Below are 25,515 nucleotides of genomic sequence, written 5' to 3'. Positions count from 1 at the left end.
TAAGAGTTTTCGGACACATGTCCACATAACATCTTTTCTTTATTTGTGTGTGAGGAATGTTTCCTGAAAGTTTGGCCGTACCTTTTTGTAACACCCTGTATAATACTCACGTCTAAGGACCGTGAAAATAAAATCAGAGAGTTCCAAGCCAGCCGCAGGTTTACCGGCAGTCGTTATTCCCGCGAACAAACGCGACTGGAACAGGAGAAGGAGGAAGACACACTGGTTCAACAAAGTGCCCTCCGCCACACACAGAACGGTGGCTTGCGGAGCAGAGATGTGGATGTAAATAACACTGGTCCCATCAACCTGCGTTAGTGGCACCGTGACTGTTCTGAACGGCCGTTCGCCCATGTGACGGCATATTCGGACAAAACCGTCAACATGGTGTAACAAGAATAACAAGAAACGTAATTCATCGTACTTGGCGACACGTTTCCATGAATCCATGGTCAGATGTCGATGATCTCGTCCAATTGCTTCCTAATATGCGAAGTCGTTGGACCACCCTGGTAACCCATAGAGGTCGTCTTCTGCTCAACAAAGTGCGCTGAATGGTGTCCGGCGAAAAGGTTGTGGCTGCACCATCGCTGTGATGTGTCGTCGGATTCGCTCCGGATTGCCGCCTGTTCTGCTTTGTAGAGTATTAATGCCTCGGACCTCCACGTTCTGTTATGAGACAGGGATGGGTTACCCCTTAGTCAACCGCTCTTGGTTTCACTGCCTTCAACCATCTTCCAATTATGCTAACAACAGAAGCACCTGAACAGTGGACCAGCTTCACCGCTTCCGAGATGCTATTTCCCAGGCTCCGGACCATTACGATTTGCCTTTTGTCATTGGCACTTATGTCAGGCTCTCAGTTTCGGCCCATGTCGTCGCTTGAATGACCCTTCGTTAGTCTCTGATCTGCTTACGTACATTGCTGACCTTGTCACGTGCTTGCAACCCAAGTGCCATTTAAACTCGGGGCGGTCAGTAGTCATAGCGTTTCGGCTCATCAGCGTATGAAGCAATGCACCACTATAGTTCCCAGACTGTGGCCCGAAACGTAAAATAAATTTTTAAAAAATTCCATAAATCACTTGAGACAAATGTCGATCTGCTTCCTTTGATGAAGACGCGGGTTTCCTACCCCATTCAAGTCCTATCTGACCTTACGCTCCGTCCGTCATGACGTCCTCATCGTTGAAAATTTAGACATTAGTTGACGTCCTTCCTTCCTTCTAAATTAATACAACAAAGCGGGCAGAAGATTCATTAAGTAAAAAGATCACATAAACGGATCCGCAGAAAGGTTTCATTTTAACTCACTGTTGTTGTTCAGACGCACATTGCCTGCCCGTATTTTAGATGACTGCGCCCCAGAAATCTTTGTATCAACGACAACGGCAGCGAAACGTTATATTCTTAAACGAATAAATTTATTCGAGGGTAATTAAATTAAGAGACGTGTGAGAAAAGTAGTTAAACCAACAACACTGCGAGCGATGTGACAACCTTGTGTCTTTCTGCTTGTGTAGACAGGTGTGTTCATCCCTTTCAGATGCTCAGTCCGTGTTTCAGCTCCGTACAGCCATCACGTGGTTTTTGGGAGCGCCATCAGTGAAGCTGTGTTTTTGTTGTATGTTACAAAAATGGTATAGAGAAATTTACAGCAACGTTATGCCATCACGTTTTGTGTTAAACTTGAGGGAATCTGCGAGTGCGGCATTTGAAAAGTTGAAACACACCTATGGAGGACATTCCTGACCAATACCAGAAGTTCCTCCCTAGCACAAATAATTTTTTAATCGACAAGACCTTCATCTCCAAAAAACGGCGGAAACGTTTAACGTGTGTTTAACCACAAGGACGATGAGTCACCTGTTAAACGTCAGCCCCCGGTCGCTGAGTGCTCAGCGCTGCAGAATGTCAATCCTAAGGCCTGGGTTCGATTCCCGGCTTGGTCGGAGATTTTCTCCGCTCAGGGACTGGGTGTTGTGTTGTCCTAATCATTATCATTTCATCCTCATTGACGCGCAAGTCGCCGAAGTGGCGTCAAATCGAAAGACTTGCACCCGGCGAACTTTCGACCCGACGGGAGGCACTAGTCACACGATATAAAATAGAACCTGTTAAACAATTTCACCATTCCTCAAATTACGACCGACGTTTTGCACATGCGAGAGCTGTATGCTGCGTCCTAACAACGCCCCCTGTCACACAGCCACTTCCATCACGACATTTTTGACCTCGAAAGGCATTCCTGTTGTTCCACATCCCCAATTCACCTGATCTGAGTCCTTGTGACTTTTTCTTTTCCCAAATTTGAGAACTGTCTTAAAAGAATGTCATATTGGGTCTTTGGAAATGTTGCCGACATATTAAAAAGCCCAACCAGTTGAAGCCTTTCAGCACTGCTACCAAGCCTAGGAGCAACGACTCCACCAGTGTATAGCCGCCGAAGGGAACTACTTTGAAACGGACAATATTATTGTTTGAAAAAAAAAACTTTGGTCGGTAAAAAAAAATCATACACCTCGTGTTCACCTATAGCATTAACAGCCATTTGTGGCAGTGGCTACACTCTTCTAGGGTGAAGTCTTCCTCGAGCCACAAGTTTTTGCCGTGTTAAATAGCAATAAGGAGAAAAGTCCAGTAGATTCCAAGGCAGACCACTGACTCGCCAGCTGCGGAGCCCGCTGGGCGTATTGGCTCCCCGCCAGGTCGGCGCATTCGCTGGCTTCTGGCGCCCCGGCGTCTGCCCCTGGTTCGGCGCTCCCTTGGCGCCAATTAAAGTGCGCCGGCCGAAGCGTGCGCGGAAAGCCGGGCCCCTGGTAATTAGGCTGGCCGCTCTACACAGCAGGTGCTCAGCCTCTTTTGTTTTTCACTTCTCGCCGCTTTGCGTACGACGGCCGAGGAATACCACCGGTGAGTCTCCGAGTTCCTGTATTAAACGGGAAAGGAAGCGTGCAAGATAATGTGCAGTCAAGATTCTCCGCACGTATTCCAGAAGAAAGCACACAGTACAAAGTATCTGTCGTCACCAGGAGGTACAGCGCTAATATCGTGTAACAGAGATAAGAAAATAAAAAACACTCGCAACTGCAGAGCAAAGTACCACAATTAGGTAACCAAGCAGCTACTGGATGAACTAGGAGAAATGATATAAGATACATGAAGCAGACTACGGCAGTATTTTATAAACCGAAATATTTTCTCACTTGTAACAGACGATATTCGTCTTCAGGAAGGTAAAAGATAAAGCATTTGACCTGAAGAGTTCCGCTACATGGAAACGAGATGTGAGCTAATCAAGCTCGTGGTAGGAGATACAGAAGGGTTGGAATTCCGTTGTGTTACGAGAAGATTGCGAATGTACCATAAGTAGAACCCTCGATCACTCGCGTTGTTAGAACAAATCTAACATTTATGATTTTAGTTAAATATTCCGACACAGTTCAAAGCTAATGAACTGATGATCTAGAAATGCTTTCTTTCATATCCCGTGCTTCCTTTAATCTGTGACGCGACAGTCAAATTTCAACAATAGCCTGCTAGTCGTGCCATTATTTGAAGTGGTGCGTACTGTCAGATTTTTTTTCTAACACGGAAGTCTTTGCGTAACAATTACTTCTCCTTTCGTGGAATAGCGCCTTGCTTCACTTTTAGTCTGTTTCTTGTAAAATGCGGCTGTGTTCGTTTCTTTTCTCCTGAAAGTATTCAGCGTATGTTACGTCTCTTATAAAAAAGTATGTATTCTTATTGGGTTTTACGAACTGAATGAAGCAGTTGTTTATACAGAGTACAAGACATTCTCTGTCGGATATGAAAAGTTATAAAACTTTCCGAGGAAGAAGTCATGTCAGAGGAACAGATGTAGATGTGGCTAGATGAACCACTAGACAAGGATATATACATAGAGGGTCTGTCATCAGATACTGACGCACCCTCTGTGCATGAAGAGATCTGTACCGAAACAAACCAGTCAGAGAGCGAATCAATACTTCTTCTACAGCTATTTCTCAAAACAGGGTGTTACAAAAAGGTACGGCCAAACTTTCCGGAAACATTCCTCAAACACAAAGAAAGAAAATATGTTATGTGGGCATGTGTCCGGAAACGCTTACATTCCATGTTAGAGCTCATTTTATTACTTCTCTTCAAATCACATTAATCATGGAATGGAAACACACAGCAACAGAACGTACCAGTGTGACTTCAAACACTTTGTTACAGGAAATGTTCAAAATGTCCTCCGTTAGCGAGGATACATGCATCCACCCTCCGTCGCATGGAATCCCTGATGCGCTGATGCAGCCCTGGAGAATGGCGTATCGTATCACAGCCGTCCACAATACGAGCACGAAGAGTCTCTACATTTGGTACCGGGGTTGCGTAGACAAGAGCTTTCAAATGCCCCCATAAATGAAAGTCACGAGGGTTGAGGTCAGGAGAACGTGGAGGCCCTGGAATTGGTCCGCCTCTACCAATCCATTGGTCACCGAATCTGTTGTTGAGAAGCGTACGAACACTTCGACTGAAATGTGCAGGAGCTCCATCATGCATGAACCACATGTTGTCTCGTACTTGTAAAGGCACATGTTCTAGCACCACAGGTAAAGTATCCCGTATGAAATCATGATAACGTGCTCCATTGAACGCAGGTGGAAGAACATGGGGCCCAATCAAGACATCACCAACAATGCCTGCCCAAACGTTCACAGAGCAATGAGTCGCATGTCAACACAAGCACCGAAGTCAACAGTACCTTCCTTCAATTGGGCCAACTGGCGGTGTACAGTACAGTGCATACTGACGAAACTAAAATGATCTCTAACATGGAAATTAAGCGTTTCCGGACACATGTCCACATAACATCTTTTCTTTATTTGTGTGTGAGGAATGTTCCCTGAAAGTTTGGCCGTATCTTTTTGTAACACCCTGTATACAGATCGTGAAACTTTTCTTGGCCAGGATGGAATAACAGAATGCTTGAAGCAACACGCTCCTACAGCAAAAACTGCCCGTCAGAATATTGTTACACAGTTTCCAGGTGTGAAGGGTGTTACAAAAAATTCTAAAACAATTTTGGAATGGTGGAAATTATTTTTTCCAGATAATGTAATTGGTCGCATTGTGGAATACACAAGCTACGAGCTTGACATAATTGCAGCATCTTATTCACGGAGTGCTCGAGATTGCCCACGGACAGATTTTGAAGAGTTATCTGCTTCCTTTGGTGTATTATATCTCCCAGGAGTGAAAAAGGAACAGCATCTTAATACTGATGAGCTATGGGACACTGATGGGACTGCACCGGGTTTCTTTATTGCATCGATAAGCAAACGAAGTTTCCACTTCTCCAAGCTATACGTTTTGACGTCAAATCTACGAGAGCTCGGAGAGAGGAAACAGATAATTTGGCACCTATTAGCGAATTATTTTACGAATTTGTGGATGTTTGCAAGAAGAGCTATAGTGCCGGTGCATTGACAACCATAGACGAGATGTTAGAACCATTCCGTGGACGTTGCAAATTCAGGCAGTAAATAGCAAACAAGCCTGCAAAATATGGCATCAAGGTATATGCGCTCTGTGATGCCAGGACGTTTTATACGCTAAATATGGAAGTACATGCAGGCAAACAGCCTACTGGTCCGTATCAAGTACCCAATGACTGAGAGAATGTGGTGTTACAATTGATTCGACCGATTGACATAACAGGCAGATACGTGACGATGGACAATTATTTTACATCTATACCATTGGCTAACAAAATGTACGCCAATCATCGACTCACAGTAGTAGGTACTCGACAGAAGAATAAAAGAGAAATTCCACCGGATCTTCTGGATGTAAAGTGTAGGCAACAACTGCTTGATATGCTCACACGTCCCAAAAAAGAACCACAAAAATAATTTTCGAATGTTATCCACCATGCACGGCGACGATGCTATAGACGCTGAAAGTGGCGAAGCGAATAAAACTGAAGTCATTACATTTTACAATCTCACAACAGGAAATGTAGATGTTGTCGACCGTTTGAATTCAGAATTTTCTGTTTCACGAATAAGCAACCGCTGGCCTCTTACACTGTTTTTCAGCTTGTTGAACATCGGAGCAATAAATGCACAAATAATATATAAGGTAGACACAAATGACTTAATTCCACGGAGAAGATTCATCACAGAATCGAGTGTGATTCTAATAAAAGCCCACATGCTCAAACGCTTGTCGATTCTGAGGATAACACTTAGCTTGAAGGACAAAATAAAAGGTGTCGAACACATTTGCGAACTACCGACAGCTAAAGAAGAAAATGAATCAAGAGAAAAAACAAGATGTTCTACTACCCTAAAAGGAAAAACGGATTCACACAGCATAGCTGCTATCATTGTTACAGCTCTATCTGCAAAGAACATACAACATCGAGTGTTCTTATTTGCCAAGAGTTTATGCCACAAGAAGCCATATCTGAATCTGACGAGTAAAAAGGAGTGTGGTTAACATTAATTCATCACTTGCTATAAATATTACGAAGTGCTGTTCACACAGATGTTGTAATTGTAATCAAAAACGTTTGTGAAATCTTTGCATGTTGAAATATTTTTAAGTTTACCAAATTACATGTTCCATACCATATTTATATTAATTTATTATGCTTTGGGGATAATAAAGAAATGATTTATCGTATAATCGTGTCTTTGTCTGGCATAAAGAGATAAAAAAGGTGCAAGATCTCATTGTCAGAAAAAGTTTAAAAGGTAGTTATCGCGTGCCAACAATATACGCGAAAGACTGTGGGATAAAAGATGAAAACCAATGTAATTTAATTTTTTATTTTTTTTAAATCTTCTGTTTTTACATAGTGGACATCTCATTCAGAGGAATAAGCCTGAAATGTTTGTGTTATGAGAACTTCCTTGCTATTCTTGGCTACTTCTACCAAACTATTACATGTGTAATCTGTTATATATATAATGTAAAGCGTATATTTCTATGTGTGTATATTCGGCATCTCCTCCCAGACCTCTGTATCGATTTCAACCAAATGTGGCGCAAAAACATTAGACCTCATGCAGCAGCACTGCGGGGTTTAAAACCTTTTAGCTCCAAAAGGACAAAAACGTGTTTTTTTCGAGTTCCTGGGATATAGGCGGCTCTTTGCGACAGGCAAGTTATGTGGGAACTGCATTGGCCTGCCAAACCAAGCTACTTCTCAGGGCAGTCTATATGTCAGGGGCAAGAAACGGTTTTCCAGTCCCCAATATATACACTGCCCTGCATGACAGGTGTATTTTGTTGGATAAGTGTTGACGTGCTTTACTTAACTGCTTTGCATGTTGATCTGTACATCAAAGGCAAATAATTTTCAATCCCCTGATGTGTAGCCTGCCCTGCATGTCAAGGGTGTTGTAGGAGTAGTATTTGCCTGCTTTGTCGAACTTTCAGAGGCTACACACGCAAGTGAGTATCGCTGGGGACAGTTCAGATGGGCGCAGGAGGAGATGGGCAGAGCAAGAGGGAAGGGAAGAAATGGACGGTGAGAGAGGAGGAGGAGGAGTAGATGTATGAGGCAGTGGAAAGTGCACAAGAATGGTGGGTTCAAGGAGGGAGATTAGATGGAGGCAAGATGGCAAGAGAGAGGTAAGAGCATATGGTCAGAGTGAAGGGGGAGGAAAATATGATCAGAGAGATGGAGTGGAGAAAGTGGGCAATGAGAGGGGAGGAGGAGATGAAGATTCAGGGACAGTGGGGAGAAAGAAGTTGAGGGTGAGGTGGACAGACAAGAGGGTGAGGTGGATACACAGAGGGGTAGGAGGGGGGTTGTTCAATACATGTGTTGAACACATGCGCAGGCAAAGGTACGGGAAAAAGGCTGGTGTTTATATGCATAATGTAGTTTAAAGTTGAGCTAAATATCTCAGTGTACAGTCTACGGAATGTCGTTACTCCTGCCAGGCAAAGGATGTAAACACTCTACTTGTGAACTGACAGAGTAATTCATTATTAGTTCACACTAATACGTCAAAACAAACGAACACGTTCATCAGTTTGGTGTTGTACTATTGTCTGTCATATTATGTAACTGCTCGGACAGAAAGTTTTTCTTCTTCAGATCTTCCACCTCGTTTCACAGAACACAAATTCTTGTATCAAAACTCTGAAACCTAGCAAGTATTCATTCATTCATTTATATAAGTCATTTATATAATACTTACCACCACTCGTGTCTTATTCAGTAGCTGCCGAAAAACAAACCACAGAATAAAATAAATGTCATATTGACGACAGCGGAATTGGTTTGGAATAATGTCCTGTTTTCCTGTTACTGTTCAATTTCTTAGAATTTAGTAATTTAGTAATTAGTAGTGTAATAAGTGTGAGGTCTCGCTTATGATGGTAGTAATGCCCTCAAACTTGTTGAATATTCGCGAAAAACTCGTGTTTTACCAAAACAGGCATGACCCTTTCCTATTAGATCTAATTAGAATTTAACATCCCTTCATAGCAGGAAGCGTTAAAGGTATAATGGACACAGCAAAAAACATAAATCACTGATAGCCACGTAACAACTGTAGAAAGATTAAGCAAATTGTTTCCAACGAAAAGCCGTGACTAAGTGTTGTGTTGGAGTCGGTCTTTATCGTGAGACAGAACAGTGTTGGTTAGCGTGTCAAGTCGTTTATCTGGTTCTCCGTCGCTGTTATTGCAGCCTATCACGACATACATTTGCAGTAATGTAGGCGGCGTTTCGATTGTGTTCATCCTAACGAACACCTGGCACCAATGATGCAAACTTAACGAAATACATATCTATTGAAATAGGTATGAGTCTTCAGTCTTTAATTTACCTTACACAACTCTGACATTTAACAGTGTATTTGTCTTTATTCTACTATTATTCAGCATTCTCAGCAATTTAGAAGCGAAAGATGCGTACTAACAACATAAAAAATACCGTAATTGGCGTAATGCTTTGTCTTAACTCACTGGTTGTTGCAAAGTATTACTTTATCTCATGTATTTACGATCAACCATATTTATGATGTGACGATTCTGTCTCAAAGTTAACATATGTAAGGCTTAAGTCCTTTTGTAAAGGGAATTTTCTTTACAGGTGTTTCAAATTAAGCAGTTTAGTGAAATCGTTTACATATAGTATACATGTAATTATCTGCGCATCTGACTTCCATAAGATTTGACCTGATACATTTTAAATTTAAGAGAGAATAATCATTATCGAAATAATAATGCATGAGCCAAGTTAATATTTTGTATAGCTGCAACCAGTTAGTTAAAGACATATTGCTCTAATGTTTACTTCTCAAGTTACGATAAGTTGTTTTGTTTGTTTGTTATTAAGTGCCTGATGATAACGTTGTAGCTATAAAATTGTAGCACAATTAACAGATTCACACAACAGATGTCGATCTTACATCAAAAATTTCAAATTCTTCTTCTTTTTTTCGTTTGTAACAACACCAAAATGTAATAAACGATTGTTTCATTCAGACTTTCAGTCGTTCGACATTACTGGTTCTCTCTTACTTCCTCCCTTGTCATGCTGTGGTAACTAAGGTTTCAGCAACTTTAGTTGGAATGGTTTAGAACAATCGACGAGCCTGACGCAGTTTAGTTGTGATCTCCTAGATATTGCTATAACTACACTCCTTACTGTTGTACCATTTTTCCTAAGAAATTTTCGGAGTAGGAAATCTATGCCTCCCTCTGACTCAGAGGTATGTGTTTCACAGTCGCAAACGAAAATAATTTTTTTTCATCCTCATCATCAAATCTATTTCCAACGTACGAGAGGTTTTAGTTTCACTTAGAAAACTGTAACATTCCTCTGATGTTTCAGTCTTACACCGACCACGAAAGTATCGAAATTGCCAGTAAAGTTTCTACAGTCATAGTTTGCCACGGAAAAAAATACATGCACTGTAAGGTAGGAAAGAGATTAAATTGCAATAAAATGAACAGCTGTAAATAAAAAGGGCCAAAGAGCTTGTCATAATAGCTAAGATATGTACTAACTAGTGCACCCACTGTAATCCAATAAGAAATGCATTTGTTTATGTTGAGCGCTGTTTTTTTAAAGAAGTCCTTGTTCTTTACTTCTAAAACCACACACACACATACACACACACACACACACACACACACACACACACACAGTAACTTGCACACAGGGGATTACTGATCATACCATGTACTTCAATGGATATCAGAAAACGAGGAGGACTTGCTCACGAAAAAGACCAAAAATTTGAAAAAAGGTATTTCTGCTTAATAGAGAATATCTCTTCCTGATGACTGCAAAGATGTGTAGTTTATGGACATTTTCATTTTCCGTTCGTTCGTAAATTCAGTTTGAACGTAATGTCGCACAAGTGCTACTCTCCTCTGTCATTATAAATGGAGTCATAATATGTGCTGTGTCGCTCTTTTCCCTACTTTTCTCAGCTTTTAGAAATGGATCATAAGCAAAGGTATATTCTAGTAGGCTCTATTACCAAAACCTAAGTACAAGCGAATTTAGAAGGCTGAGATGCAATCAAAGATTTTATGATATACTTGTTTACTTAACGCTTATAGAATTTGAAACACAGATACTTCATAGATACTGATTTGTTGTACGAATTCACTGTATGAGTGAATTAGATATCTCTGTGACCTCTCACAGTATCGCAATGAAAGTTTTAACAGCTGCATAGGGGAGCGAAAACTGAAAACTACTGAAAATAGGGATGCATAACATTAAATGATTGTGCAATTTCTTGAAAATATTGTATACACAGACGAAGGGATATGGTTTATGCTCTTTTATTGATTGACTGCAGTTGTAGAAGGTGTCACTCTGGAGGCTAGGAAAAACAAAAGAGGAAAGAGAAAGGGCATAGGGGACAAAGAAACAGGTGACGAACAGGAATATGCACCTGAATGTTTTAAAAATGAGGGGTTGGAAGCTAATAAGTTCATAAATCTTCCGATTTACCAAAACCCTGAATTTCTATCATTCAGGTACGCTTCTCTCCTAAATGACTGAAGTTAAACTCACTAAAATTGGCACATACAATTACAGTTACTTTCTTTACCTCCCTTGCCTATTATTTTCAGAATATTCTGAAACATGATGATGATGATGATGATGATGCGTGTGATTATTAATGTAAATCTAATGTATTTCTCGTACTATAATATAAATTTTGTACATTTTCCACAGATTAGAGTTAGAAGAGGAAATTGAAGAAACATTAAATACTTCGCTCAACGTTGTCTGTAGCGTGAATGTTTTTCTAAGCAGTGCAGTCAGCAACCTGAAAGAAAGTGGTATCCTATTTTAATAGTGATCGGTTTTTTAACCTTTTATAAATATTGTTGCAAACAACACGATGCAATAAATATTTCAATGATTTTCTCAGAAATAGTTTGACTAGTAACCATAATTGTTTCTAGAATTTTTTGACTACTTATGCTTAACAATCAGTAACAATGCGAGGAGGAAGAGAGTGTTAAAAACACAGGCCGGTCAGAGATGGGTCTCCTCAGAGATTACGGAGGTCGTCTTGATGAACAAAGTGAAATTAGAAAACCATATCCGGTAATGTTACCCAATGACTATAGAATGTTGCAGCTACAGGGGCTATTGCCGAACGATGGGTCATCACTTCGGAAAAAAACTTGAATTTGTATGCTGACTGACTCTAAGTGAAGTGCCAAAAATTCGTAACTCTTTTTTCAAGAGGTGGTAGAACAATCAAGAAGGAAGACTGGAGTTTAAGGCCCCGTCGACTACGCGGTCATTAGAGAAGGAGCAGAAGCTAGGATTCGGGGAAGAAATCGATGATTGCCTTATGCAGTCTAGAGAAACCACAGGGAGCCTCAATCTGGATGAGGGAGGGGGAAGAGGGGCTTTCAAGCTTCTCACTTGTTGAATGAAGCTCGCTACGAATTCCTCCCCTGCGACAACCTCTTCATCTCAGAGTAGCACTTGCATCCTACGTTTTCAGTTATTTGTTGGATGTATTCAGATCTGTCTTAGACTACAGTTTTCACTTTCTACAGCTCCCTTTAGAAAAATGGAAATTAATTCTTGATGTATTTACACATTTCCTCCCATCAATGTTTCTCTCCTCACGGATTCTGTGGACAACCTCTTCATTCCTTTCTTTTATTAGTCTCCCTAACATTCAACATTCTTCTGTAGCACCACATCTCAAACGCTTCAATTCCCTTTTTTTCCGGTTTTCCCACAGTGAATGACGTAGTGCGTTCCGAAGATACATTCTTTGAAATTTCTTCCGCAAATTAAGGCCAAGGTTTAATAGTTGCAGTCTTATGTTAGCCATGACTGCCTTCTTTGCCAGTGCCATTCTGCTTTTATGTCCTCATTACTTCGTCTATCTTGTGTTATTTTGTTTCCAGGACAGCAGAATTCCTTCACTTCGTCTGCATCGTAGGTTTCAATTTGCTGTTACGTTTATTACTAATCTCATTTCCACTACGCCTTATGATTTTCGTTTTTCTTTTCGATTTACTCACAGTTCACAGTGCATGCTCATTATACTTCAATCCATTCAATAAGTGGTGTAGGTCTTCCTTACATTCACTGATAATAGCAATGTCATTAGCGAATCTTATCACTGATATCCTTTCACGCTGAATTTTAAATGCATTCCAGATCCTTTCTTCTACTTCTGCCATTACTTCTTAGATATTAAGATTGAAAAGTACAATCGGGGGACTACATTCTTCTGTTAAATCTTTTTTTTAAGTCGAGCACTTCGTTCTCTGTCTTCCATTATTATATTCATCTTCTTGATTCTTATACATGTTACATGTCACCTGCCTTCCCCTAGAGCTCACACAGATTTCTCCGATAATTTTGTACATATTGCATCATTTTCCATTCTCGAACACTTTTTCTGTATTGCCTAATTGTATGAATGTGTCTTGATTTTTCTTAAATCCAGGCTCTATGTGCCTGATCTATAACGGAGTAGTTAGTTAGTTTCAAGTTCCGTATTACATTTTCTACGATAGATCGTAATGATGTGGAATGAGTCATTTTACATCCATATCGCACATTAATTTGTACATATGGTAACATTCTTAATATTTCTAAGTGTTCTTTTTTTACGAAAATAAAGAAAAAGGTATATAGATATGAGGTAGTAATTCCTACCCATCCCATTTCACACATTAAAGTAATAGAAATTTTTCTACAAAACAGAAGGAGCTGTCAAGTAGAAACTTTGTAGCTAGATCTCAAATTTTACATTGCTGTCTGTAAGACATTTTATACCACTTGACAAGTGATCTGATCAAAAATTTGTGTTGCAGTACCGTGCACTACTTTTCCTGTTAAATATATTCTTAATGAAGAGTAGTGAACGTCATTTTTTCCCTCTGGTATTACACTTACGTACGTCATCCTTTCTTTTTGAACTGCAGTGGATTAGTTACAACAAGCTCCAAACGGAATAAATACACTGTGAAGCAGTAGTCACAATGACCAACTCTTTAAACAGGTGTCTACAAGATTATCGTGGTGTATCATCACATATTATTCTTGCAGCACGTTTTTGTACAATAAAGACTTTCTTTTTTTAAAGCTGAGATACTCCAGCATCTGACATAATTGAATGAAAATCTGCAAGACTGAATGAAAATATTCGAAACATGTCAACTGACTGATTTGTCTCTCCTGAAGATTTGCAATGATTCTAAGAGGAAATGTGCCTGAACTAAGTTGTTTAAGGAGTACCAAAACGTGCTTTTCCCAATACCGATTCCCGTCAATATGGACACCTAAAAATTTTGAAGTTTCCATCTGTTTATTATTTCGTCACCTTGTGTTAGACTTATCACTGGTGTAATACCCCTAGATGGCCAGAATATAATGCGTTGTATCTTTTTAAAATTGGGGGTAAGACCATTTGCGGAAAACCAGTCAAAGATATTTATAAGTACTTGTTCCGTTCTTCTTTTTCTATACTTATGGTTGGACTGATTACAATACTAGTGTCTCCGCAAAAAGAACTAATTATGCTTGTCGTATATTACACAGGAAATCGTTTACTTATAAGAGTAACAGTAGTGGACATAACATTGAGTCTCGGGAAACCCTATACGTGATTTCTCACCAGTCAGAATTATGTCCCCAGACTATATTTTTGACTGAATCACTAAGTACAACTTTCTGCATACTTTTAGTTAGATATAACATTATCTATTTATTGACTATACCATCAATCCTATAAAACTTTTATTTATCTAGGCGAACACTGTGATTCACGCTGTCAAATGCCTTAGATAGGAGGAAGAAAATACTAACGGGCACTATATTATTATTTAATTCTTGTACCAGCTGGTGAGTGAACATGTAAATGACTTACTAGTAGAGCTGCTCTGCTGAAACCCAAACTGTGGTCTACAGAGTATATTATTGTCGCTAAGGTGAGATACAATGCTAGAATCACCTTCTAAAAATTATGGAAAATTATGCCAACAGTGAAACAGGACGGTAGTTATTGACCACTCTCTCAGCACTTTTCTTAAAAAGCGGTTTAACAACGGCATATTTCAGTTTCAAGACAACAGATGCGTATTCCGAAATTGTTCGGATTCCCGTCAGGCCATCAGTATTCAAATTTTCCGTGACTTGTCTGACGTAATTTAGCCGAGCCATGGAAAGTTGCCCGTAGCCTTTTGAAATGAACCAATTCGGAATTTGTCTGACGTAATTTAGACAAATTTCGAATTGGTTCATTTGAAATGGCTGTAGGCCATTTCCTGTTGCATCAGTGTCCGTTCTGAGTTTCGGTTCCATCAGTAATGCCATTATGGCGGATCGAAAGTTCAGCACTATTCTCCACATTCGTTCTGTTTCAACACTTTGATCTTACGCTATATCTAGTTTATACGTGATGCTTACAAATCGGTAGATAGAAACAGAGATACCAACCATTTAACATACACGACAACTGGATTTCATCCGGCGTTCGGTTAAAAAGGTGAAAACTAACTGAGAAAATCAGAAAGGGGACTTATTATCCATTAGTTATTACAGTTTGAAGTACTCTTTCTCCTACAATCATATAAATGGGTAAAGGAATAACCACCCGAATGATATCGTGTACCTTCTCTCTCTCTCTCAGAAAACCTCAGAAAAAACCAAGGTATGAAACAAAAGATAATATTTCAATCTATTTCACTTTCAGAGAAAAATGAGGAATTGTCGATGATACTTGCCAGTTCCTAATTTGCGGTGGTTCACTTAGAGAATAAAGAGCAGGCTTTGTAAATCTGGGCCTTCCTATCCTCTTTTCTGGGCTGCCTGAGAACACAGAGTTTCAGTCTGTTTGCAGAGAGTAAGGCTGGTACCTGAAAAAACACCGTTTGTGAGCGGTATTTTTAATGTATGAAAACAGACCTAGTTCTGTTTTACCACTCTGCTCTACTAACTTACTAACTAATTTGCTGCTTTAATGTGAATATAGAAATCCGCAGCTGAATTATATTCTCTACAATTAAAAAGTAATCCATTTCGTAAGAAACGGTAACGTGTTCGCTCCAAAGTTTTCGCAGTTCTACGCCTCCCTATAGGAAACTCACGCCCTATTAGAGAATTCAAGTAAGGTAGAATTTTAGCACTGAATTAACAGATGATGATCCTGTACTTGCTACGGCAATAATGACTAATTTTCCTCTATAATTAGGAATCTTTCAACGTTTTGTAGGTTTGCTTTTCTGATGGTGTGTGTTTTCTGTGTCGTTCTCTACGTTACCGATGGAAAGCATGTAGACATGAAAGCGCACTGCCGCTATAAAATTTCTGATATCCCGCACAATATTTTTATGAAGGCTCTGGTCTTTAAGTGGAATGAAATTGAATAACAAACACTCGCGAAAGAGAAACAGTGCTTGGAAGTGTACAGAATTTGTTTCTTTTATTCTAGCCTGTGAACACAAAGAATTTGTCCTCGGACTATTGATTTCGGTCAGTGGTGACCATCTCTAGATCTGTTTAAGAAATCTATTAATACAACAGGAAGTGTAAATCACGTCAGTCACTATTCCCTACAGACAGAATGACATGTTTCCAAAACATCTGCGCCTACTTGGCTACTTATTTGACAAAGGCGTCAGTCAGAATAGACAATTGTGGAGTTGTTCTAGTACATTCTGATTTCTACTGCTTCTTTAGTAACAGAATCCTTCTTATATAGAAGCATGAGACAAGAATTTAGTTTCATCAAACTTTATTCTCCGGTTCTATGTGACTAATATCTTGCCCACACATCTAAATACTGGGATTCTTTTATTAAAGAAGTAGTAGAAATTATAATGAGTGAGAACAACTTCATGACAGCGGCTATAATCCTACGTTTGTAGTGTGAAGAAGCAAGAAGTCACAGAGAAATGCGCTGTATTGTATAGTTCCTACGACATACGAGGTGCGGCTGAAAAATAATGGAAGTGATGATGTCACGAAGTGAGCATGCGCTAATGATGAACAACTAATAGCTGTAAAGCGTGAAGCCTTCTTAGTCGAATGCGGTATCTCTGGTGACTACAGACAAATCAGTGTGGCCTTGGCCTTCGTTTGTGTTAAGAGCTGCTATTTTGTTTTGCAGGGAATATGTTAAGGTTAAAAACAGAGGAAAATGGCTCTCAGCACTATGGGACTTATCTTCTGAGGTCATCAGTCCCCTAGAAGTTAGAACTACTTAAACCTAACTAACCTACGGACATCATACGCATCCATGCCCGAGGTAGGATTCGAACCTGCGACCTTAGCGGGCGCGCGGTTCCAGACTGTAAACAGAGGAAAGAATTATCGTGAATTTTCAAATGAAACTTGGAAAAGCTGCTACTGAAACCTATCTTTTTACTAAAAGAAACGTGTGTGGCGAAGACTGTTTAGTATGCTTTTGCGTGGTTCAAGATGGCGAAGAAGACATTGAGGATGGCTCATTCTGGGGATGCCTTTCAACATCAGAAGCGTATGAAATAAAAAGTACGTAATCTCTTTTCATCTGACCTTCTGAAACTGTAGGAATTGATGAGGGCGCGGGGCATGGGTCGGCAAAGGCTGGATTCTGACGAATCTTGTTTTTTCGCTTATGGACCAGGATTTGGGTGATGGATCTTAGTTGTGGGTTGGGGGGGGGGGGGGGGGGGGAGGGGGGGGCAGTGGCTGGGACTCTATCCAGGTTGTGTGGGGGAGTGTGGGCTGCGTTTTCAGTGTTCTGCATCATGGTTTCTACACCTCGGCGGCGGTATGCAGAGGAAGTGGGAATGCTCCCATGGCTTATGCTTTTACTACTAGCATTAATATCAAAAAGTAAGGGGTTCAACTGCAAGAAGATCGCCTAAGCATTTACTGCCACCAGGAATAGTTCTTCGCCATTTCGATGCTGCATGCTCATGCATTTAATAAAAGTGTGTTTGATGTACTAGCTTTTGGACAATGAAGACAACCTATAGCTGGCAGTGTTTATGTGTATACAGAAGTAAATGAAGGCACGTAGACGTGGACACAATCAGTGGCAGCATGATGTAATGGAGAAGTAAGTCAATCACGCAAGGCCACCACAACAGAAGCACGACAGTCAGCTATTCCTGACGTAGATAGTGGACGATTTCATCCAACGCCCGAGGCGACTGAAATTTAACTCAGCTGATAAACCACAAACACTTCACGAAAGAATATCGCCTCGAGAAACTTTGATCTCTTTAACAGCTGTAAAACTTGCGACTTACCCTTACATGTTACCTATAGCGCCTGCAAAACAAGTTGTGTCCAAGTAGTTGAGACGTTTTGCATAATCTGCTAGCTCCAGATTCCACAGATACATTAATGGTACCAAAACTCCATCTGCCACGGCGAGCCTTTTTTCGCACGTAAGCGCTTTTGCGGTCGTAGTTCGTAGGCTCTATTGGCGAATACCTCGTAGGGGCGACAGCGACCTTATGAAATACCAGTCACAGTGGTATTTACTATTGGTAGTGGCGTCTGCCTTCCCGATGGGAGGCAGCAACCGAACGCCTCCTCAAAAATACAAGTGAAAGGAGCTTAAAAGAGGGCGCCAGTGATTCTGTCGTTGGAGGTAAATCAAGTCAAACAAGAGACAGACAACTTTTATTCTATGATAAAATCTCATTATGCCAGAGTTTCTAATCGTACTTTCATTGCATTATATTACTGTTCTTCTAGTGTAACATCGTTAGTATCTCACTTCAGTTTAGGAAGTTTGAAACCTACAAATTAAAGGGCGATCCAGTATTCATTCTCCGACCTTCACCAATTACCTAAACGTTTTAGAGCTTTTACTCAATGTACGGGGTATATTGTAATTAATAGTGAAAACTTGTACACGTGAAAATGTACGACACTGGAAGCAAAACCTTTCCTTTAAACACAGATCCGCAAACTAGCCGCTTGCGAGATGTTTGCCAACGTGTGGGTGTTAGTCGCCACTGAGTGTGGAACAGGGCCCTAGTTAGTACGAATGTGTCTCAAATGTAAATTTTTCCTGATTCAAGTATACGGACACGCTTTTGTTAGTGTCACAGGTGACCCAACAACCATCATTTTTGGACAAATTAATCGATGAATTCCGCATTGTGAACCTATAAATCACAGACAATATTTCTAAAACACTATTTTTTCGTATTAAGCTGAAGTGCAGCCGATGTTAGCATATTTTGTGAACCTGGGTACGAGAATTTTCGTTCAAACACAGTGTAAGAGTAACGGCCGCTGTCTCAAAGCACGACCGAACACGAATTTTCTATAATCCAGTCTGTCCGTACCTTTTATGTCAAAAATTGATTTATGTGGTTTTTCCACTGTTTTTGGAAAATGTTCACACAGTTCTTTGATAATCAAACGTCTTTCAGCTTAGATCTTTCCTTCAGAGTTTCCATTAGGAACTGTGGATGCATTCTAACCTTTCTATTCATATTTGATGACACTTCTTCACCTTGAAACGTACTAACCATTTTACTATGGCTCTTGATTTTCGTACGTAGCATAGTACCAACACGTAGAAGTTGTATTACGCATTCCCTCAGCAGTTTCCTTGCTTGTGCTCGAAAAAAGAATAGCATACACTATAAACTTGTGTGTTTTTATCCAGATCACGTAATTCAGTACACTTTGTGACCTAAAATGGGGCTAGGTCAACTGTGAAACATCTTGTATTATATACGACGGTTGCCCAGAAAGTAATGCATCGCTTTTTTTTCTCAGCCTAAAACAATGTTACGAATGCGAATCATTATATATGTATTATCTGCAGTTTCCTGAGTAAGCGCGCCGAGTTTCCGTCACTTCTGACGGATTGTGCAGCTGCAGACCAGTTTCAAAATGGTGTCTGTAGGTCATGTACGTTACGAGCCGTCATTGAATTTCTCACCGCAGAGAAAGAAACTGTAGGGAATATTCACAAATGCTTGTACAAAGTCTATGGAGCATCGACTGTCCACAGAAATACAGTTGGTTGAAGGGCACGGAGTGTGAGGTCATCAGAAGGCGGTTCGGTGGAGCTCCACGATTTGCACCGGTCGGGGAGACCATCCACGAATGTCACACCCGACACACCTGACCTAGCCGCCTAGGACTTCCACTTGTTTGGGCCATTAAAGGATACCATTCGTGCAAGACATTTTGAGGACGATAGAAGGTGATTCACACAGGACAAGGATTGGTATCAACAAGGCATACACGTCCTTTTTTCGCACTGGAGGAAGGCAATAGAACGGGGTGGAGATTAGGTGGAAAAATAGGACATGTAGATAAAACACGATTCTTTCATGTGTGTATTTCTCATTATATTCAATAAAGAATTGTTGAAGAAAAAGACGTGGTTCATTACTTTCTGGGCAACCCTCGTGCGTGTGAGGACATGTCAAAGGAATGTTCCAAATTCATTCGATCGAAGCGAAGGTAAGACGGACTTAATACTGGACTTTAATACTGGAATGGCGTCCTTCGTATTCCAAATAATTAATTTTTAAATGTGGAATGAAAAATATCATCCCCGCTCTCCGATGAAAATATTAATATTTTGGTTATATGTACTACAGCTGTAGAATAAGGGAGAAGAATATGGGAACGTGTACCCTCCACGATTCTCCTTACGGTCCTTTTATTTTTTAATCCATTTTCTGACCAGTTTCATGTAGTTCATCAAAATATCCTCCCTATTGCAAACTTTTTCATCTCATAGTAGTATATTAGCACCTACACCAAACGCCCTCAGTTACTTTTTTTTTTAAAATACTTATCTCTGACTGGCCCTAAAAGTTTTTCTCCTTCTAGCATCATGAAAGTTATTTCGTGATGTCTTCGATCGTCCTACCCTTCTCCTCGTTAGTGGTTTTCGTATTTTCCTTTCTTTGATGATTCTATGAAGAACTTTCTGTTCTCTCATTAGTTTACTTGATTTTCAGCTAAATTTCTTTTCATTTAGGATATTTCCACAGTTCATGATTTATCTCAGTGCAACTGCTCCAGATCGAATGAATACTAGGGTTGTTCAGAAGGTAAGTTCCGATCGGTCAAGAAATGGAAACCACTGTGATAATTCTAATAAAGCTTTGTACATATGTGTTCGACAGTGTCTCTAATATGCCTCTCGGTTGCATCACTTCGCTCCTTTCAGTTCTGAGGGCATGTTGAGCACATAAAGATGCGTAGAAAATAGTGTCTCCCTCCAAGTATGAGGTCCTGGCCAGAGGTTTTGCCTGATGTTATGCAGTCCACATTACAGAACTGTCATACGGTTCCTACTTCGTGACAATTCTCGGTCGCAATCTGCAGGGGCAATGAAAATGATCCTGCAGAGTTTTCGATGGGAAGTGTTTGATCACCCGCACTATAGCCGTAATTGGCTCCCTCTGTGTTTCATCTCTGGTCACATTAACTAGTGGCTGTGAAGACAACATTTTCGCACACACAACGACCTATAGATGAGCGTAGAGAATTGGCGGGAAGCACAGGCGGCTGCTTTCTATGGCGAGGGTATTGGAAAGTTGGTACAACGCTACGACAAATGTCTAAGTCATAGTGGTGACTATGGAGAGCAGTGGCTGGAAGTTGTAGCTAACAATTGCAGATAAAACGTTTTCTGATTTACGCTGTGGTTTCCATTGCGTGACCGATCGGAACTTACTTTATGGGCAACCCTCGTACTTGCGTTTGCTGCTAGAAGATATGTTTTGAGGAATAACGCTCTCTTTGACTACGTTAGGCAACTAAATCGTCAAGTAAACGATTCTCAGTTTTTTTTCAGTTCCTCTTGTCATCAACTAGGAAGCATGAGCTGTGTAGCAGATTGTGTGATACTTCTCGGACTTGTCTGTTCTTTTTATCATCAGGACTTTGTAAATGATTTTTCCCAACCTCTGGCAGTATGTGTACAAGCTCACCGTACGATTTTGTCGCATTTATCACCCCTTGATACAGGAGGCCAAGTGTTACGTTTTATGAAATGCATGACCCATATCTGTCTATACATGGCGGTCGGCTGCCACCACATCTGGCGTCTATTCAACCCGTAATATCTTCACATTTGAAGTACGAGTTTTCCTAATTATTCTGTTACTCTCTACATGCAAACTATTAGTCCTACAGAAAAAATGAGCGGGTCCTTTGTGTAGGAAATTTAATGTTATGTTTTCGCTAGAGGCCAAAGTTTTCGAATTATTCAAGAAAAACGTACAAAAGTGACATTCAAATGCGTTTTTCTTGAGTATCTAGAAAATATTGGCCTTCAGCAAAAACATCTCACAGAAAAAAATTTTTACTGCGTTAAGTTTACTACAAAAGTGTCCTCATTTTTTCTGTAAGACTAATGGTTCGCGCGTGGCTAGCGAGAGAATACAATCTCGTGCTTGTTTTTTGAAGGTGTTGCAGGTTGCATCAGACCATAGGTAGGAGCAGCTGAATCACTCCGTATGTCTAATGTATTATCATGCATTTCAAGGTATATTTAACAGCTGTTAGCAAATGTCTTCACCGAGCGAGGTGGCGCAGTGGTTAGCGCACTGGACTCGCATTCGGGAGGACGACGGTTCAATCCCGTCTCCAGCCATCCTGGTTTAGGTTTTCCGTGATTTCCCTAAATCGTTTCAGGCAAATGCCGGGATGGTTCCTTTGAAAGGGCACGGCCGATTTCCTTCCCCATCCTTCCCTAACCCGAGCTTGTGCTCCGTCTCTAATGACCTCGTTGTCGACTGGACGTTAACAAAACACTAACTAACTAACAAATGTCTTCAAAAACATTTATGACGTTATAACCACCTGCTTAACTGTACACTACTGGCCATTAAAATTGCCACACCAAGAAGAAATGCAGATGATAAACGGGTATTCATTGGACAAATATATTATACTAGAAATGACATCTGATTACATTTTCACGCAATTTGGGTGCATAGATCCTGACAAATCAGTACCCAGAACAACCTCTGGCCGTAATAACGACCTTGATACGCCTGGCTATTGACTCAAACAGAGCTTGGTTGGTGTGTACAGGTACAGCTGCCCATGCAGCTTCAACACGATACCACAGTTAATCAACAGTAGTGACTGGCCTATTGTGACGAGCCAGTTGCTCGGCCACCATTGACCAGACGTTTTCAATTGGTAAGAGATCTGGAGAATGTGCTGGCCAGGGCATCAGTCGAACATTTTGTGTAACCAGAAAGGCCTGTACAGGACCTGCAACATGCGATCGTGCATTATCTTGCTGAAATGTAGGGTTTCGCAGGGATCGAATGAAGGGTAGAGCCACGGGTCGTAACACATCTGAAATGTAACGTCCACTGTTCAAAGTGCCGTCAATGCGAACAAGAGGTGACCGAGACGTGTAACCAATGGCACCCCATACCATCACGCCGGGTGATACGCCAGTATGACGATGACGAATACACGCTTCCAATGTGCGTTCACCGCGATGTCCACAAACAGGGCGCGACCATCATGATGCTGTAAAAAGAACCTGGATTCATCCGCAAAAATGAGGTTTTGTCATTCGTGCACCAAGGTTCGTCGTTGAGTACACCATCGCAGGCGCTCCTGTCTGTGATGCAGCGTCAAGGGGAACCGCAGCCATGGTCTCCGAGCTCGTAGTCCATGTTGTTGGAAACGTTGTCGAACTGTTCGTGCAGATGGTTGTTGTCTTGCAAACGTCCCCATCTGTTGACTAAGGGATCGAGACGTGGCTGTAGATCCGTTACAGCCATGCGGATAAGATGCCTGTCATCTCGACTGCTAGTGATACGAGGCCGTTGGGATCCAGCACGGCGTTCCGTATTACCCTCCTGAACCCACCTATTCCATATTCAGCTAACAGACATTGGGTCTCGACCAACGCAAGCAGCAATGTCGTGATACGATAAACCGCAATCACGACAGGCTACAATCCGACCTTTATCAGTTTCGGAAACGCGATGGTACGCATTTCTCCTCCTTACACGAGGCATCACAACAACGTTTCAACAGGCAACGCAAGTCAACTGTTGTTTGTGTATGAGAAATCGGTTGGAAACTTTCCTCATGTCAGCACCTTGTGGGTGTCGCCCCCGGCGCCAGCCTTGTGTGAATGCTCTGAAAAACTAATCGTTTGCATATCACAGCATCTTCTTCCTGTCGGTTTAATTTGACGTCTGTAGCACGTCATCTTCGTTGAGTAGCAATTTTAATGGGCAGTAGTGTATGTTGGTTCAGCTTTGGATCGCAGTACAGCAGCGGTGGTGCATGGCAGGGACCCCACAAGTCCTTGTTAGCTTTCTGTGGTATTAGCACCGTATGTCTACTTATAAGGCATCCAGTTTTCGAAAAATACGGGCCAACGGTTTGGATGGGTCCTACGTGTGTTCCGTAGGGTTCACATCATGCGAATTTCATAGCCAAGTCATCAACGTAAATTCTTTATCCTACTCAAACCACTACAGCACGACTGTAGCCTTGTGATACTGGTAGTTCACGTTGCAAGTTGCCGTCGCTGTCGAGGAAGGTATCAGACGTGAAGGAACGTATGTGGTCTGCAATAATATTCTACAGCTGTCAAGGTGCCTTCTCTTGCTGTCGGCTGGAGTGGCCGAGCGGTTCTAGGCACTACAGTCCGGAACCGCGCGTCCGCTACGTTCGCAGGTTAGAATCCTGCCTCGGGCATGGATGTGTGTGATGTCCTTAGGTTAGTTAGGTTTAAGTAGTTCTAAGTTATAGGGGACTGATGACCACAGATGTTAAGTCCCATAGTGCTCAGAGCCATTTGAACCATTTGATACTCATCTCATAACTTAATAGACTTACGTAGTGGTACAGTATTACAGAGTAAACAGAGGAGAATTAATCTACGTCTACAATTGCATCTACATATGCACTCCGTAAGTAGGAGACTATATTATGGGAACATACTTTTGCATCAGATTAATTCACTCCCCACCCATTTATGTTCCATTAGTCGATGGAACTTGGGAAATAAGAGGGAGGCCTTCTGCCTGTATGAAATGGAATTTCTGTTATCTGTCTTGGTCAAAACTCGAGATTTATTTAGGATGGTATAGTGCGTTTCCTGACTCAAATGAGAACGTAAGCTGACGGAATAACAAGAGCGGAGGAGGCTCTCTGTTATTTTTCTTTTTTCTTTTGTTTAGCGTCTCGGTGACTCGCACTGACGAAACAAGTCTGTGACGAAAAGTGTACCTCTTCTTTGAATCATCCCTGTCTTTAGACTTAGGCCAACATGATAAGCATCCCAGACGCTAAAAAAATACTCGGAAATCTCCCGAAGCGAGACCTTTTTCGTGTGTGAACTACACTTGCTTATGATATCTTCGTGATGCAAGTAGTATACCGCCTTCAAGAAGAATGTAATACTTTCAGTTCCAAGGAAGGCAAGTGCTGGCAAGTGTGAATGTTACCGAACTATTAGTTTAATAAACCATGTTTCCAAAATATTGATATGATTTATTTACAGAAGGATTGAAAAACTGGTATAGTTGGCGTCGGGGAATATCAGTTAGGGTTTCGGAGAAATGGGGGCACACACGAGGCAAAACTGATCCTATGGCTTATCTTAGAAGATAGGTTAAAGAGATGCAAACCAAGAACACAAAAGGGTTGCAGTGGATGAGAATGGAGCGACACACGGTTGTAGCCTGTCTTCGTTGTTATTGAGTCTGTACACTGGGCAAACAATAGGCGAAACTGAGGGCAAATAAGGATAGGGGATCAAAGATCAGGGAGAAGAGACAAAAACTTAGTTTGTTGATGACATTGTAATTCTGTCATAGGCAGTGAAGGACTTGGAGTAGCAGTTAAATCGGATGGATAGTATCTTGAAAAGAGGCTACAAGATGGACATCCACAAAAGTGAAACAAATGTGAAAGAACGTAGTCGAATTAAATTAGGCGACGCTGAAGTAAGTAATCATGAAATCAGGAACTAAAAGTTGTAGATGGCTTTTGCTGTTTGGGTTGCAAAATAACTGATGATGGCCAAA

The 25,515-nt window shown here is 41.0% G+C and overlaps 1 protein-coding gene and 1 non-coding gene across 3 annotated transcripts in view; both read left to right on the top strand.

Annotated features, from left to right (window-relative positions):
* Nucleotides 1–25,515, top strand: part of LOC124595519 (adenylyl cyclase 78C-like) — a 736,208-nt gene that overhangs the window by 233,705 nt on the left and 476,988 nt on the right. The window lies entirely within an intron of this gene.
* On the top strand, nucleotides 22,025–22,097 carry Trnaa-cgc. The gene has a single exon. It is a non-coding gene; the product is annotated as a tRNA-Ala (tRNA).

Source organism: Schistocerca americana, chromosome 2, assembly GCF_021461395.2.
Source record: "Schistocerca americana isolate TAMUIC-IGC-003095 chromosome 2, iqSchAmer2.1, whole genome shotgun sequence".
Classification (NCBI taxonomy): Eukaryota; Metazoa; Arthropoda; class Insecta; order Orthoptera; family Acrididae; genus Schistocerca; species Schistocerca americana.
Note: the sequence above shows the minus strand (reverse complement) of the source record. Positions and strands in the feature narration are given on the sequence as shown.